Source organism: Rhinolophus hipposideros, assembly GCF_964194185.1.
Source record: "Rhinolophus hipposideros genome assembly, chromosome: 4".
NCBI classification, from domain to species: domain Eukaryota; kingdom Metazoa; phylum Chordata; class Mammalia; order Chiroptera; family Rhinolophidae; genus Rhinolophus; species Rhinolophus hipposideros.
The window spans coordinates 77,772,956-77,790,205 of record NC_138050.1 but is presented as its reverse complement, the minus strand read 5'-3'; positions in this window follow the sequence as shown (position 1 = coordinate 77,790,205).

The following is a 17,250-nucleotide window of genomic DNA, read 5'->3' as shown; positions in this document are numbered from 1 at the left end:
CTGGGCCTTTGCCTTAATTCACTTTTCCTGCTAAGAGCCAAGAGGAAAGGTAGCCTTGTATAAGGAGGATGGACGGCCAAGCTCTCCATCGGAGGAGACCACTTGCTAAATTAATCATGTTCCAGCTAGAATTTGCAATTCTTTGAGAGATGCTCAAGACAGTATGAAAAATTTAGAGGTAACAGTGAAAGAAGAAGAGAGGCTGTGGAGCAGAAAGCTTCAGAGGGCACTTTAAATGTGAAAGATGCATTATAGTTTCTCACACATGAACAAGATAGCTTGCCTTACCCAGAATGCAATAAATAAAGACTGCATTCCAATAGATGTTCCCTGTGAAGGGGGTGCTCATGCTGGAACGTTACAATTTCAGATTTGATGGTCATTTTTAGTTGTTAATATAAATATGAGAATCATCCATCTTAAATTTAGCATTGATTTGTCAAAACCAGCATGCAAAGACATTGCCAGTCCAGGACGACAAGCTCTGCTTAAAAGGATCCAAATACTATTGCTTAGACAAGTTTGGAAAGGTTTTTGTTATTATTTTAATGTATATTCTTTCCTCTGTTTCTGCTATTACCTAGCTAGTTTTATTTCTGAATTCCTAGGATCTCCACTTTGCATTGTGGATTACACCATAGGTTTTCTACATGAATGTAGTCAATATGGCCTTTTTTATTGTTTCTTAATCTCAAAAATTAAATACAATTCCTGATCCATCATAAATGAAAGCCATGAAAGGCTTTTTGTTGTTGTTTTTTTGTTTGTTTTTAAAAGAACAGTTTCTATAGAAGGATTCTTGATTTTTAATGTGTATTTTTAAAAAGCCATAGAAAAATAAATGCCCTAACTAAAATGACTTGAAACTCATCAATTTAATGCATTATTTCATAACAGTTGTAAAAAACACATTGTCCTTCTTTCCTGAGGACACTCAGATAATCTCCTTCCAGAATTTTTCTGTCATACCTCACTTCTGATCTCAATTGCCTCTCTTCCTACCGATACTGCAGTTTTCTTTCTCTTGATAGAAAATGGCTTCCTGATGGCCATAGAAGAAGAGAAACTATGGCAAACTTCATACTTTGGAAATTGTGAGACCTCCATGCTCAGTTAAAATGCAGGTATCAGTTGTCACGCTGAATGGTCTTGGACAGTCACAAGATGAATCAGAGCTGTAGGTAAAGCCCTCTTGCCCCCCACCGCCACCCCTTATCCTCTTGGAGACACTGACTGCCCAGGTCTTCTAACACATTCTTCCTTTCCGACTCAACAATTTAGTCCCAGCTCTTCTCCATTCTCTAAAGAAAATTTCCTGCCCCAAATCCTATCTTCTCAATCCTCTGCCTTCAACTAGCAGCTGAAAATTCGATCTTAGCAAGCTGTTAATAATGACTAATAAGAAGCCTGAAATCAACTATCCAGGTCTACTCTCAGGATCTCAGTTTTTCCTTGGTTGTGGGAAGACATTTTCCTCTTATCAATTAATATTTTATAGGTTATTGGTTCTTTCTATTACCTCCATCCCAAACAATACGTTTCAACTCTTTCCCCTCCCGCATCTTCTGCTTGGGGTGGGGGGTGCTTCCCCATTCCTCCCAGTGAGATGTGAATTACAAATGGCAAGTTGCTCCTAATGCAGCTCATCTCTTCCAGTCACTGAAGACAGCCACTTGTGGCCACTTAAGAACAGCCCTCGCAACTCACTGTCTGAATGGGAAAAAGGAATGGAGTCTTACCTGGGTTGGAGCTTTCTTTTCATTCCTCCAATGTACCCTTGTCAGGCAGGGGACCCTGCTCGCTGCGCCATTTGTCATGCGGGGCGGCAGGCAGGGTCTCAGCATCTGCTCCCCTCATAAGAACTCAGGACATGGTAAGGCCAAAAAGGAACACCCACGGAGCAATAGATAGGGGAGTCAAACCAATACATTCTCGCTGGCGGCTGGGCTGGAGACACAGGAAGCAGGATCTACATAATTTGCAACCCGCCATCCTAACAGCAGTCCGCGCTTGCCAGCCACCATCTTCTTGGTAGCCCCCATTTCTTTTTTTGCTAGTGTAGCCACGGCAGTTATATTAGTGGCCAATGGCTTACGGGTTACAGCTGACAGCCAACTAGCCACAGCTGCTGGCCATCTGATCACAGTTGATGGCCATTTACTACCTGAGCCAGCACCTTTCTATGTGAGGCCGAGAGCCTGGAAACTGTTTTTTGGGGGCTTTGTCCCCACAACCCCTCAACTCAACCTTCCCACAGTTGTGTTCCATCTTCCTAGGACACTCTCCCTTCCCTAACACCCCTGAAGTCTAACTTAGCCTCATGCTTTTTGCCTCAACATAAATGCTGTTACTTCAGGGAACCTTCTGCTAACACTTGCACATACACACTAAGTTAGCGCACTGTGTTTTGTGCTCCCACAGCACTCTTACCTCTTCTTATATGACAGCCAGCACAATTTATCCTGCTTCTGTAATAGCCACCATCATTCATTCAGATTGTCTTCCACAACTGACCGAAAAGACCACTGAAGTTGATTCGTTGTTGTTCTGCCAATGGACAGCAAGTGTTTATCAAATGAATGAATGAAGGCAAGACTCGTCTATGATTCTTTTTTATATCTGCCATAACATCTAGCAGAATAATTTAAATATAATAATTAGCATTCAATAAAATGCTTATGGATTAAATGCTGCAATAAGAACCCTGAGGATGTCAGCTGAATTCAACACTACCCCAAATCAGCTGGGAAAATCCTTCCTACAATGGTTGTTGCCTGAACTCTCAGTGGGCCTCTTGCCTTGCTACTTGGCTTAGATGAAAGCTAGAAAGAACAGCACTATATGGGGGAAAAAAAAGTATTATGCAAAGGAGACTAAACTGCCATGCTCAAGTAATATTCTCTTTTTCTTTCAATTCTTACTGTTGAATCCCTCTTCCCCCAAGAGTGAAAGATCACTGGAAGCACACCCATAAAAAAGTCACCCTGTTTTGATTTTTTTTCTTACAAGATGTATGCTATTTAAATTCTCACCCATGGATATGAAGCTAATATTGACTAATGGGAAATGTGAAAGGAAGAAGCTAAGGTTTTGTTTAAAGCACATCCATTGAAATTAGGGTCATATGTAAAAAAATTGTTTAAAATTTTTTTCTGAGCCACGTCCAAAACTCCAAAGGGCATATTAAATAATGAAAGTGTAAACTATGGGGATTTGGTGCTGGTTAGTATGTTGGCACAGTACAGAGCTCCCTGTGTGGTTTAAAAAATTAAGGAATTTTTCCCTCTTCCTTTATCTAGTAGACTCCAAAATTAAAACAGTTTTCTTTTCTTTGTGGAATAATACAAGCAAACCAAATTATACTCTAATATTTTCATTCAATGACTTGGAAAGTCATGAAAATGCTTGTTTGGGGAGTTGCCCATACAGAAACAAAGAAAAGGCCACATCAGGAGGATTAAAAAAAAAAGAAAGAAAGAAAGAAAGAAAAAGAAAACAAAGAATTCCAAGGATTGTCACAATCTGACCTGCATAAATAAAAGATAATGGCTTCAGTGAGCTGGCCAACCTTTCTGTGGAGTGATCGGTCTGTGGAGAGCCATGTCTGAGAGGCTGCAGGTCATTATGGCCGGATAAAGCCTATTTCTCATTTATATTAAAGAATCTTGCCTGTTAAGGGCTTGATTTGGATCTCAGACATAAATGCACACAGGGCTGCACACCTAGTTAAGTCAATTGCTACATATGCATTCTCTCCCTAATATACACACAGAGTTTATCACTCACAACTCAACCATTACACCTAATGTTCTTTTCTTGATTTAGAAAGGATAACAGTTAGGTAGATCAAAAGGACTCAAACTGAGAGGATTGGATCATCAGATTTGCTCTTGAGAGAAAATTTTTCAAATTTTGCACTAATTTTGTCGCCTTTAATCATAACTAGCTACATCAAGAGAAAATAAAACTGCTTCTGTTTTTGTTTAGTTTTTTATATGTTTGATTCACTTTATTATCTGGTTCTAGGCCAGATGGATTGTTCCAAGACAGCGTCTGGAAAATCTAGGCAATGAAATCTTTGCATTTCAGAAAAAAGAAAGAAAAGAAAAATCCAGAAAACATAGTAAACAAAGCCTGATTCCAAGGATAGATAAATATGGACTAAGAAGCCAAGGGCAGCTTGGGTCTGAAGAGGAACTATGGGTGAAGTTTAAAGACTTTCTCAGGCTAGTCCTCAGAAGGTAGCTGTAGCTTGAGTGGAATTCCCACATTTTGTTCTGCAGGTTTAGAAAATCAATGTGTCAGTTCACCCAAGTACAGTCAGGCTCCACTGAATTCATTTGCAACAATAATAATTAAAAAATTATTTGGACATTGAATTGCAAATAAAGAACCAATAGATTAATTTATGAGACAATAATGATATGACATAGAAAGTTCTGGACAGATGATTGAGGCTCTGGTCCTGATCTACCCAGTTTCCAACTCTGAGACTCTTTGTTGAGTCACTTGGCCTTTCTGCTTCTCGATTTTCCTAATCATAATCTGAGAGGTGTTAAAGGCTAATTCAAATCGATAAGCAATAGATAAATGGACAAAACACAAGAATAGAAGGCAATAGTCATGAGTCACTTAACAACAGGTATATGTTCTGAGAAATGTATCATTAGGTGATTTTGTCCTCGTGTGAACATCACAGAGTGCACTTACGTGAACCTACATGGGATAGCCCACTACACACCTAGGCTGGATGGTGTAGCCTATTGCTCCGAGGGTACACGCCTGTACACCCTGTTACTGTACTGCATACTGTAGGCAGTATTTGTGCATCTAAACATAAAAAGTTACAGTAAAATTATGATACAAAAGATTTTATAAAAAGGTCCCCCTGTATGGGGCACTTACCATAAATGGAGCTTGCAGGACTGGCAGTTGCTCTGGGTGAGTCAGTGAGTGAGTGCTGAGTGAATGTGAAGGCCTAGGACATGGCTGTGCGCCACCGTAGACTTCATAAACGTTGTGCATTTAGGCTATGCAAAATTTATAAAACAACAGATGAAATCAAGCACAAGAGAAGCCGATATAATCAAAAGACACGATAAACACGAGATGCATGACGCTGCTGCCAGTGTAACACAGCTGCTGTTTCGCAGCAAACTTTTTGTATAAGTAGAAAGAGTACACTCTAAAATAACACTAAAAGTATAGCAAACAAACAAACCAGTAATATAGTTCTTTATTATCCTTAAGTATGTTGTATCATTGAACAAGTATTATCATAACTGTATGCGCTGTGCTTTTACATGACTTACAATGCAGTAGGTATGTTTACACAAGTATCACCACAAATGTGAGTAATGCGTTGCACTGTGATGATTCTAATATCACTAGGCGATAGGAACTTCTCAGCTCCGTTATAGTCATGGGCGGCATTTAGGTCACCCACAGACCGCACATATGACGGTGGTGTACCGTATAGCCTAGGTGTGAGGTAGGCTCTACCATCTGGGATGGGTAAGTGTAAGCTCTGATGTTTGCATGACAAAATCATTAGTGACACATTTCTCAGAATGTATCCCATGGTTAAACAGCGCATGACTGTATAATCTTACGGGACCACCATCGTGTTATGTGGTCTGTCATATACCTAAACATCGTTATGTGCATGTGACTATATAGTATGGTGCTGTGGTTCTCAAAACAAAAGTTTGGGCAACTCAGAGTCCCCAGAGTTATCTCAATAATTATCTCAATAATGGGAGCACCTGTATCAAGAAGTCCCACAGCATAAATGTTGAGATGATCTGAAAGTATAGGAAATAAAAGTCTCATTTTGCAGAATATTACTGAATCTGTGACCTACAGACATAGGAGACATCATAAACTTATTTTATGGGAAGTTACTCACTAAAACAATGGTTTTCAATGGGAATGCTACTGCCCCCTAGGGGAGAATTTGGAAATTGGGGAGGTGGTTAGTTGTCACAGTGATTGGGGCACTATTGCCATTTAGTTAGCAGGAGGCAGGGGTTCTGCATCTTGTAGTGCAGAAGATAGTTCTGCACAAGGAACAATTGTTCCATTTCCCACAAAAGTTTGTACAACGTTTCATTAATGAAAATACATTTATAATTATCTCATTTTGTTTTAGATACCTGTATATACCAGAGGTGCCAAAAAATGTATACACATGACTTGTATTCATCTTTTGTTATTGGTATATATTGAATATTGCAATTTTAGTACAATTTTTTCCTTTCTTAAAATGTGTATACATTTTTGGTACCCCTGTGTGAGTGTGTGTGTGTGTATCATTATTTGCCCAGTTTTAATATGCACTGACTTTCCAGGATGGTAACTGCAAAGTAAATCAAGGAAATATTACACTTTTTTATGACCAGACTTTACCAAGAGTATTCACAGTTTGAAAAATCTTACTGTTCGTAATACTTAAGTCAACAACAGGACAGTTACATCCATTTGCATTCCTGGCTATGGGATTCGTGATGATTCTACATATAGAGGCAAACATCTTTTTAGAACAAATTACTTTCCTTTTATGGCTCCCTTATAATAAAGTTTGGACATTGTTTTAAAACTTACAGCCAACTATAATTTTATGTGTATAATGTGATGGCTCGGTGTGAGGTCGGGGTGGTGGTGGATGGGGGGAGGGGGTTCACGGTGTGAGGGATGTAAAAATAAAATAAAATAAAATAAAACTAAAAAAAAAAACTTACAGTCAAGGAAGTATTACAAAATATTTGTTATATAAAAGGGGAGCGTGGTATGACAGTGCTGAGAATACTGCTCTAAGGCAAAGATAATTGTCCTTTCTGGGAGCAGGAAAAAAATTTTCCCCTTCCTGGGAATAAAAACTTGAAGGGAGAAAGTGGGAGAAGATGCATGATTGGCCCCTGAAGTCCTAGTGAATATGTAGCCATCTCAGAGAGATAGAAGGTTAAGCTAATGGCAGGGGCCCCTGAGCTTATTTTCCATTTGGAACCCTGGGAAGATGCCACTTTGCACTATGCCCCTACGCAGAATGTGGCAATCACAGTAGAACGGAAATAGCAGTGGGGCACAGAGGGGTAGCAGGCCAGAAATGGTGGCCTTGAGGTTTCGGTGGCTCCATGCTGAGGATGTGGAAGATATCAACATATTCACAGGAGCTTTCAGTGCGGGAGTCAGATTGCAGCCAAGAGTGGCAAGCCAGAGGTTAGCCACAAGTTGCCCTACTGAGGGTAAGGTGACCCTGACGCAGACACTGTAGGGTGGATAGTCAAAGCCAGATGGAGACTGGGATTGAGATCAGCAGACCCAGCACCTGCAGAGCCAGGGGAAGGAAACCCTGACTGCCCCAAGGGTTGATAGCAGCAGAGTCATCAGGAATAAGTGACCAGGTGAATAGGTCAAAACAAATGGCCAGCATGCAGACCAAGACTTGATCCTTTTGCCACAAGGTCAATGTTCCCCAACATCCAGAAGCTGTCCCACATAGGGGAACAATGAGCAAAGACAGCCTGAAAGCCTGAGCCATCACCCAGAAGAGGTGAAGTTAACCTGTAAGAAACCAAAACTGTGGATAGTTGGAATGACCAAGTGTCAGCCTCCCTCTCATGCCAAAATCACCTGCCCTCACTAGACCTGACACTACACTGCAAAGTGAAAAATAAGGAAGCAATATTTTGGACACATGTCAGTTTTTCAAGTACTGCAAGTTTCATCCTTCTCTTGAGTACGTTCGTCTCCTTTCCACGTACAACAGAAACTGCTCATCCTCAACTTGGGCTTTAGGAACCAGACTGAAAGTGAGTCCAGCCCACAACATTACATTTATCAGGAACCGAAGACTATTAAAGTAAAAACAAGAATAAGAATGCCATCTACTGGCATGGAAAGCAGCAAGAGTGCTAACAAACCTGCACTTAGTTTACATGGGAAAAAGATACAGAAGGAAAAGCTTTTTTAAATTATTGTCTTATGAAATAGCGATAATGACCAGAGAATAGAGAATTAAATATAGGTAGTATTATAGGAATAGATCACAAATAAATTCCTTCTTAACTAGTAAATCACCTTCATATCTAAATTCTGTATTTGCTACTCTAGTTTCCGTCTGGACACAAAAAGGTTTCATTTGTTTTACTGATTTATCGAGCTGTTTTCAAAACAACCTACACTTGCTCTTAATTCAATCTCTTTAAAAATGTATAGAGGGTGCCAAAAATATGCATACACATTTTAAGAAAGGAAAAAACTATATTAAAATTACACTGATGGTAACCACTTTGAGTACTTATTGTAATTGTAGAAATCAAACATGACTTGTATTCATCTTTTGTTATAAGTATGTATTTTACATTTTTAATACAGTTTTCCTTTCTTAAAGTGTGTATACTTTTTTTGGCACCCTCTGTATTTATAAATGGGCTTGCCTACAAGTATGTAGACAAAATGATAGAGCATGTGACTTGATTTCGCTGTCTCCATTTTCTATATATTGGAGATGTGTGGGATTTTCTTTTGTGTGCATATTTTTATAGAAGGCAAACCAGGGACCGATGAATTATATTTGTCAATATTGATTGTCATTTATATAACCATTGGTATGCATTTCCTCAGTTAGCTGATGTTAATTCATATTTTTAAATGTTTTCAATTGAATCATTTATTTATAATCATTTACTTGTCATTTGAAAATCCTATTCAAAACACAATATTTTATTAGGTTGTTGATAAGATTCATTAAAACATCCACAATGTCAAGGTTCATTTTATTGCATATAAATATTCAATTGTTCCATCACCGTTTGTTGAAAAGATTATCCTTTACCCCATTAAACTGCCTTGCGCACTTGTTGAAAACCAATTGACTATATATATATGGGTTTATTTCTGGATTCTATATTTTGTTTCATTAATCTATTCGTTTATCTATACATAAATTCTACATTCTCTTGATTACTATATCTTTACAGTAATTCTTGATATCAAAGAGGGTATACTATTCCAAATTTGTTCCTTTTAAAGTAGTTTTGGCTACTTTAGATCCTTCCCGTATAAATTTTAAAATCAGCTTGTCAATTTTTACCGAAAAGGCTGTTGAGATTCTAACTGGGATTTTGTTGAATTTATAGATCAATTTGGGGGAAAATTGATACCTAAATAATATTGAATCTTCTGATCCAGTATATCTTTCCATTTATTTGGGTCTTTCTAAAAATTTTCCTAAGCAATGATTTTAGTACAAAATGTAATTCAAAATGGATCATAGCCTAAATGTAATAATTAAAATTATAAAAAAATTCCGGAGGGAAAACATAGGAAAAATCTTAGGGACCCAGGTCTGGCAAACATTTCTTAAATATGACACAAAAGATCACAGCTATCAGATAAAATAATAAATTGGATGTCATCAAAATTAAACATTTGTTTTTCAATAGGACAATATTGCAAAAATGAAAGGCAAATAAGCTTCAGACTGGGAGAAAAAAAAGCATCGATACGAACAAAAGACTTGTATCTAGACTATAGAAGAACTCTTGCAATTCAATTAGAAAACAACACACTTTTTTAAATGGGTAAAAGATTTGAAAAAGTATATGATCAAAGAAGATACACAGATGATGAGCACTTCAAAAAATGCCCAATATTGTTAGTCATTAGAAAAATGCAAATTAAAATTACAATGAGATCTCACTACATTGCCACTAGAATAGCTAAAATTAAAAAGACTGTCCATATCAAATGTTGGTGAGCATGTGGGGCTGCTGGAACTTTTATATACTGATGGAGAGAATATAAAATTGTACAATTAATTTGGAATACTATTTGACAATTTTAAAAGTTAAACATATACCCACCATACAACTCAACATTTCCATTGTTAGGCATTTACCTAAGAGAAAAGAAATAATATATCTACATAAAGATTTGCATGGGAATATTCATAGCAATTTTATTTGTATCAGCTAAAACTGGAAACTCAAATATCCATCAACCAATGAATGAATGGATAAATTATGTTATATCCATACAGTGGATTACTATGCAGCAGTAAAAATAATTTACTCGAAATTAAAATAAGCTATTGCTCCGTGCAACAATATAAACTAACTCAAAATAAATACGCTGAGTGAAAGAAGCCAAATGAAAAACACATTGTATTATTCCATTTATATAAAATTCCATAAAATGCAAACTAAATTACAGTGCCACAAAGCAGATCAATAGTTTCCTGGGGATGAGGAGAGAGGTTGGGAAAGAGAGTAAGGGAGAGAATACAAAGAGGTATAAAGAAACTTTTAGGACTGTAGACATGTTCATTTATCTTTACTGTGGTAATGTTTTCATGCATGTGTACATATGTCAAAACTCAACAAAAACTGTGGCAAAATACATATAGATTTGCCACATCAAACATTTTTAACTTTAAAAAAAAAATTTTAATTTCATTTGACATATAATGTTATATTAGTTTCAGGTGTACAGCATAGTGATTAGACATTTATTTAACCTATGAAGTGATCACCCTGATAAATCTAGTACCCATCTGACACCAGGCAGTATCTGGAAGGGAAGAACCTTGGAGAATATCAAGACAATGAAACATTCACAGAAAGTTGAAGCAACTCGTAAAAGGCACTCAGCTCATGAGGAGGAGCAGCAGGGTGAGAACTCACACATTCCAGCTCCTAGGCCTGGGCTCCACACTTGAGAATGTCACCAGAGAACTCCAGGAAGTCCATGGAGTTTAATAAATCAAAGACCTTCAGGGTAATTAGATACAAAATGGACAAATTTCAGTGGGCAATGAAATGCGAGGAAAATAAAGCAGGCAAGAGTAAACCTTCTATGCACAAGAGTTTCATGCTAAATGTTCTCTCACTTGTTTTCACAATCCCTGATGCGTGCATTTTTAGCCTTATTTTATGAGAAGAAAACTAAGGTTTATAAAAAGTTCAGCAATGTGTTGAGACAGAGTCTGCTTTACAGTGGAGTAGGGCCCTCTGGAAATTAAAGTGGCCTAGTATGGGTAACTACACATGTCCAGTTGCTCAAGCCAAAGAACATGGCATCATCCTTGATTCCTCTGTCTCACCGCCTGCAGTCCATCTGCTATTAAATTCTCATGGCTGTCCCTCCAAACTATGTTCAGCATCAAAACCTGTTCCTACTTCTGGTACCACCACCCTCTCCAAGCCACCACCTTTCCCCTGGGTTACTGTGGCAGCCTCCAGCTGGTTTCTTTGAGTCTCCAACTGTCTGCCTGTGACTCCTTCAATCTCTTCTCAAATCATCAACAAGAATAAATATTTCCCCCAATGCTTTATTATGAAAGTTTTCAAACCTACAGCAAAGAAGAAAATGTTTACAATGAATCCTCATATCTACGTCCCAATTCTACCATGAACATTGGTTTATATTTGCTTTGTCATGTTATCTATCCCTCTTGAGAGATTCCTTTAAAATATAAGTCACATTATGTTGTTCTTCTCCACAAGAACCTCCCAAAGCTTTCTTTCTCCCTCAGAGTAAAAGTCAATCCTTTGTAATGACCAACAAAAGCCCAAAGGATCTGCACCATCTGACTTTCTCTGTCTTCATATCCTACTGCTTCCTGCCTCCTCCTCTCCAACACACACACACACACACACACACACACACACACACACACACACTCCTCTCCATCCACACTGGTGTCGTTGTTTTAAGATACACCAGGCTTTGCACTGGCTGTTCCCTTGGCCTGGAATTCACTTCCTACAGATTTCTATATGACTCATTCCCTCACTTCTTTCATGGCTTTTTTTAAACATCGTATTATAGTAAGACTTTCCCTGCCCATTCTATTTATGATTGCAAGTGCAAACCACCTTTTACATTACCTTCCTCCATTCCTGCTTTTTATTTCCTCATAGGCTTTATTACCATGGCAGTTTTTATTTTAGTTATTAGTCTTCTCTAATGTCTGTCTCACCTCATTATAATTTGTTATTGTTTGCAACATACAGAACATTGCATTAGGCATTTTATACATGTTGACCTCCTCTGATTTGCACAATGGCTCTCCAAAAGAGAGATTCTCATCCTCTTTTAATAGTAAGGAAGCAGAAGAACTTGCCCAAGACCGCCAGTGTATGCAGGCATAAGAATTAAAACTCAGGTCTGTCATATTCAAGGTCCATTCTTTTTCACCATATGACACAAGACCTCTATGGTGGGCCAGGCAGAGCTTCCAGGTAGGGCCCTCAGCCAAAGACTTCTGTCACATGCTCCTCATTTTGTATTTAAGCAGTTGTTTCTTCAAGATGTCCCTGTTGAAATTCTAACCCTCTAAGTGGAGAAATCTCAAGTCAGGAGTCATCAATACTTCTTTGGGGGTAGATTAGATGACCAAAGAGAGAACCCATGCCCTGGGCATGGTATTTACGGCAGGGCCTGTAATGTGTAGAACAGAAAATCAAGGATTACGTACAGAAACACACAGGGCACTGAGGGGCCCAAGTGCACTTTTCATAAACTTTTATTTTTTTTTTAGAGACACACTAGAACTAATTCAAGGAAAACTATACATATTGTTTCATTCCTCAATTATAAAATTTATCACATGACGTAGTAATAACCTGTTAATACATTATTGTTGTTTTTTTCACTAGACTGTGAGCCTCTTGAATCTAGGGAACATAGCTTATTCACCACCACCCTCAGGACCTAGCACAGTTTTGGGCAAATAGAAGCTTAGTAAATATTTATTTAATTAGTTCATAAGTGAATGAATGAATAATACCTATGAGGAACCAAAAAAGGAAACTCTGCTAAGTAGTCATGCAAACTTTTTTTAAGTCACTTTTCTCTTTTCTCCTGATATCAAACACAGTCAGTATTATCTTAATGCTATAGAAACGGGATTTTAAAGTGATTAATGCATATCACAATAACTAAAGTTCCAACTTAGAGCCATGGGTAATTGGTTCAATACCAAATAGCAGTAAATTCTGAGAAAAGTGCCTGAAATCCTAGCTCATTGGTCAAATACTGGTTGAGTTTCAATTAGAATCTTAGTCCATGCACAAAATTTACCCTTCCCAGTGCAACCTCTTTTTAGTTCTATTATATGACAGTATTTGTGTCAGTGTCTGGGCACTATATTATACCATAAATTCTTGAAATCAGGACCACGGTCTATTCCTACAACAAAAAGAGCAATGCTTTGAAGACAGTGGCCATTCACACGGCATTTGTAAAAACTAATGGAGTTACTGTCTTCCCACTAACTAAAGTGAGCGAGCATAGACTCTTCCTGTGACAAGCCAATTGTCATTACTAGATCAAGCACATATCAGGATCAGGTAAAAACAGGCTACCAGCCAAATAGCTTCATAATCATTACATCGGACACACCACAGACAATCGAATGGGCCATGTATAAGAAAACAACTTTCATTAATTCTAATAGTAATGCTATTAGCTAGCATTTACTGACTATTTGCTATGTCAGAACTTGTATTTACTTACAACAGCTCACTTAGTCCCCAGAACACAAAATTCATGATGTACGATTATCATCCCCCATTCACTGAATGAGCGTATTAAGGTGTGGAGACCCTGAGCAAATCTCCTGGGGTCTTCCTTAGCGTTGGAGCACAGAATGAGCAGGTTGGTATAGGCTCAGCATACTACAGATCTCATTTTAGCATTACTTCGATTACTTTAGCTGAAGTTTGGTGGTTTTGATTTTGTCTTTTTGATCTATTTATTTTTTATTTCATCAGACTTTCATAGATTGTTTCGAGTGTAGGATCTGTTTCATTTTCAGACAGCCTGTGGACCCTTGTAGGAGTTGAGAGTTGATTTCTTGATTGCTTTGCACTGTTCTGTCACTTACAATAATAATTATAGAAGTAAAAGAATAATAAAATGGGAGGTTTGAACCCATATTATATGAGTCACAAATGAGCTCTAAAAAGCTGCCATTTTATTATTTCCTTTAGAGATACTTAATAGTAAAATAGTCAGTAGTAAAGTTTAGTGCCTAACCAGCACTTAACACTCCCTGCCTCCAGAATTATCAAACCTCTTTAAAGAAAGAATAATCAACGGAGATTCATAATATATACGTGCATCCACCCAATTTTATCATCTAGGTTAGTAACTCAAATGTAAAGGAGTGGGAATTAAAGAGCTGTGATCAGCTATACAGATTGGAAAACAAGGAAATGTAGGAAAAGAACCCAAATGAGGATATTATCCAGAAAATTAAAGTTGTATGTGGCTATACGTATAGCATATACTACCTGGAAGAAATGGCCTTAAATTGTAGACACAGCATGAGACAGCCATTGCAGAGTTGGTTAGTTTCACATTAACTCATGTAATCTGACCTCTTTTGACATAGTTCAACACCTAAAAATTTTTCATTCCTCTCTAATAAACTAAACGTCTCTTCACCTTGGTTCAGCTTGATTTCCAATAACTACCCTTACAACTGCTGATTAAATGAATTCTTTTCAGCTCTTGCCCAGCTGCTGGTTTCTTTACTTTTTCTGGAAAACAAGGGTATATCTTTATATCGAGGCATGATTGGAAATAGTGTCTCACCTCATCATTCAGCTTACAATAAAGCCTATTGATCCCTTTTCCCAACACCACCAACCCCAGGCTGCAGACCCATTTCGGCACCATCAGGGTCTTGCCACGTGGAGTCATCCTGCACAGTTGTTGCTCAAGCATTTACAAGAAGGCTCCAGAACTTCTAAAGATCTGGGATATGTAGGTTATAGGTCAGTGTATATAATACTGATTCTTCAAAATTTGTTGGGACTCACTTTTTTATCCAGTTTATGACCATTGTTTGGAAATGTTCCACACATGTTTAAGAAGAATGTGTGTTCTTTAAACATTAGATCAAACTTAGCGTGTTGTTCAAATGTCTTTATATCTTTACTAAAGATATAGTAAGATATAGTAAAGATATAGTATAGATATAGTAAGATAGATATAGTAAAGATATCTTTACTATTTCTTTATATCTTTACTAAATATTTTTCTCTTGGATATGACAATAATAGAAACAAGTGTAATGAATTTTTCACTGTTGCTGGTAGACTTGTCTTTTTTTGGTTCTATCAATTTTTGCATTATATGTTTAACATATTTTGTTAGAGACATGAGTTTAGAGTTGCTATATCTTCCTGGTAATTTCATTGGTTTATCATTATTTAGTGATCCTCTACATTCCTCATGTTTCTGTCTTAAAACCTGTTTTGTCTTATCATATATCTGTATCACCTTTGTTTTGGTTAACATTTTCCTGTTATATTGTTCTTCCATCCTTTTAACCATTTTACACCTTTATAGTTTAGATCAAAATATTCTAGTTTACATCTAATCCGATTATTCCTGTCTTCAGTATATTTAAATTACTTTTATTTATTGTATTATTGATATAGTTGAACATATCCATCTTTTTAATACATATTTGTCCCATTATTAATGCTTCTTGACTTTGATTTATTTTTGTTTACTTATTTGTTACTTCGTCTATATTGCACCTACCTTGTATATTACTTCAGAGTCACTTGCACTACTTTTCTTATGTCCGCTACTGCTAGAGTGACCATTTCTATGTGGGCTCCAACAAGCCTCACATCGTAGGTGCAACCTGACAGCACCTTGCCTCAGCACCGTGGCATGTGTTTCTCACTTCCTGCCCTGCAGCCCGTGAGGACACCACACATGCAGGCATAATCCAGACATTCTAAGGAGAATAGGGAAGAGGCACCGATGGATAAATGCTTTTCTGTTGTTTTGTTGTTGTTGTTATTTTTGAAGGACAGCCATGAAATGCATTTCATATAGACTCTCAGCTGTATCCCTAATGTGGGATTAAGCAACAAGTTAGTTGCCTGTACCAGTGAAAAAGAGAGAGACGAGGTGGAAGAAGTTTAAATTAGAAGATCTCGACTTGTTATAGTTCAAAAGCCAATGGCAGTGGACAGATGTTGGCAAGTCATGAGCCGCCAAAGCCCTGTAAAATAGAAACTATACTGTTTATTTACCTCACAAGATTCTTATAAGAACAAATATGTAATATGGATACACCTTCTCTATTTTTAAAGTGTTTCTCTCATTTGAAAGTGCTATTTTATTATCAAGGAGCATTATTCATCATTGGCAGTATGCTTAGGGGTAATAAATGGTTTCCATGATTTCTGAAGATAATCCTAATACTGGCTAAAAGCTAAATATTACTATATATTGCATAGGTAATGTTACTAAATATTACATATGTTGTTATATGCTAACAACAGTGGACTTGCCATTAAAATTCCAATTATTCTACTTAGTTATTTCACAAATATTTATTTATTTATTAAGCATAATGTGCCATTAATGTGTCCATCTGGGAACAAGTTAATTCCTGGCTCTACCTTGTACTATACGACATGGACAAATTATTCAACATCTCTCAGCCTCAGTTTTCTTTTCTCTTCTTTCAAATGGTGTCAATAACAACAACAACATCTCCCTTGTATAATTATTGGGGAGATGAAGATTAGCTGTTTGTACTAGTGCTACATGCCAAGTGTTATATGGCATGTAGCCATATAAAGACTCTATTGAGGCAAGGGATGTTCAGATCAGCTTTGAGTGCTTCCTTGAAGAAGGTTTTAGAAAACATTTGATTCATAACCAGGAAGAATTTTTGATTTGAGTTGTCCTGTCCCCCTTGTTACTTCGCTCACCTTATTTTGGCAAAAAGGCTGTGAACAAGAGTAAGAACTCCTGGAAGGAATTCACTCCTGGAATTCCTCCCGAAGGATCTCCCAGCAATGAGGTGCATGCGGACTCTAAAATCCCCATAGTTGGGCTATAAGGGACCACATACATGTGAGTGACTGCCAAGACTTATTAAGCACGGGGCCACTCCAGGAGAGCATTATTTATAATTAGTGCCGGTAGGACTAGACACCTATCTGTCTGCTCCAAGGCATGAAATGCACACAATTTACCTCCCATCCCAGCATTTCATCAAACAAGAGCAGCAGACACCTCTGTGCTTGAAAAGCACAGCAGAACGGCTCCCTGTTGACCCCCATCCAAGTTTTGAGTTGATGGAAAATTTCCATTTTTCTAGTTTTATCTTTGTTTTTATGGCTGGGGTATGTTATCTAGATCTTTGTACTGCTCATAGTAATGTGGTCTCTAAACACAAGTCAAAATTCATTCTCTGATCCCAAAAGA